Genomic DNA, 1,976 nt, shown 5'->3' on the forward strand with positions numbered 1-1,976 from the left:
CCGGGGTTCATTAATTGTTGAAATCACTCCGGGACCCCAAAACAGTGAGCAATAGTCCATGAAACGGGCCAAAATTGGCCAAAACTATGAGTGTTGATGACCGAAACGTAAACGCACCCCGGGGTTCATTAACCGTGGAAATCAGTCCAGGACCCCAAAACGGTGAGTAATAGTCCACGAAACGGGCCAGAATCGGCCAACACTGTGAGTGTTAATGACCGACACGTAAACGCACCCCGGGGTTCGTTAATCGTGGAAATCACTCTAGGACCCCAAAACAGTGAGTTATAGTCCAAGAAACGGGCCAGAATTGGCCAAAGCTGTGAGTGTTGATGACCTACACGTAAACGCACCTCGGGGTTTGTTAATCGTGGAAATCACTCCGGGACGTCAAAACAGTGAGTAATAGTCCACACATCGGGCTAGAATTGGACAAAATTGTGAGTGTTGATGGCCGACACGTAAATGCACCCTAGGGTTCGTTAATCATGGAAATCACTCCGGGACCCCAAAACAGTGAGTAATAGTCTAGGAAACGGGCTAAAATCGGCCAAAATTGTGAGTGTTGATGGCCGACACGTGAGCGCACCTTGGGGTTCGACAACCATGGAAATCGCTTTGGGACCTCAAAACGGTGAGTAATAGTCCACGAAACAGGCCTGAATCGGCCAAAACTGTGAGTGTTCATGATCGACACATAAACGCACCCCGGGGTTCGTTAATCATAGAAATCATTCCGGGACCCCAAAATAGTGAGTAATAGTCCACGGGACGGGCCAGAATTGGCCAAAACTTTGAGTGTTGATGACCGACACGTAAACGCACCCCGGGGTTCGTTAATTGTGGAAATCACTCCGGGACCCCAAAATAGTCAGTAATAGTTCATGAAATGGGACAGAATCGGCCAAACCTCTGAGTGTGTATGACCAACACGCTAACGCACCTCGGGTTCGTTAATTGTGGAAATCATTCTCGGACCCAAATAGTGAGTAATAGTCCACGAAACGGGCCAGAATTGGACAAAACTATGGGTGTTGATGACCGACACGTAAACGCACCCCGGGGTTCGTTAATCGTGGAAATCATTACGGGACCCGAAAACAGTGAGTAATAGTCAATGAAACGGGCCAGAATCGGCCAAAACTGTGAGTGTTGATGGCCGACTCGTAAATGCACCCTGGGGGTCGTTAATCGTGGAAATCACTCCGGGACCCCAAAACAGTGAGTAATACTCCATGAAATGGGCCAGAATCGGCCAAAACTGTGAGTGTTGATACGCAAATGCACCCCGGGGTTCGTTAATCGTGGAAATCACACCGGGACCCCAAAAAAGTGAGTCATAGTCCAGGAAACAGGCTAAAATCTACCAAAACTGTGAGTGTTGATGACCGACATTTAAGTGCACCTTGGGGTTTGACAACAATGGAAATCGCTTTGGGATCCCAAAAAAATGAGTAATAGTCCACGAAACGGGCCAAAATCGGCCAATACTGTGAGTGTTCATGACCGGCATATAAACACACCCCAGGGTTCGTGAATCGTGGAAATCACTTCGGGACACCAAAATAGTGAGTAATAGTCCACGAAATGGGCCAGAATTGGCCAAGACTTTGAGTGTTAATGACCGACACATAAACGCACCCCGGGGTTCGTTAATCGTGGAAATCACTCCGGGACCCCAAAACAGTGAGTAATACTCCACGAAACGGGCCAGAATCGGCAAAGACTGCACCCTGGGTTCGTTAATTATGGAAATCATTCCGGGACCCCAAAATAGTGAGTAATAGTCCATGAAACGGGCCAGAATCGGCAAAAATTATGAGTGTTGATGACTGACAGGTAAACGCATCCCGGGGTTTGTTAATCGTCGAAATCACTCGGGGACACCAAAACAGTAGGTAATACTCCATGAAACGGGCTAGAATCGGCCAAAACTGTAAGTGTTGATGACCGACACGTAAACGCACCCCGGGTTC

This window comes from Triticum aestivum, chromosome 4B, assembly GCF_018294505.1.
Source record: "Triticum aestivum cultivar Chinese Spring chromosome 4B, IWGSC CS RefSeq v2.1, whole genome shotgun sequence".
Classification (NCBI taxonomy): domain Eukaryota; kingdom Viridiplantae; phylum Streptophyta; class Magnoliopsida; order Poales; family Poaceae; genus Triticum; species Triticum aestivum.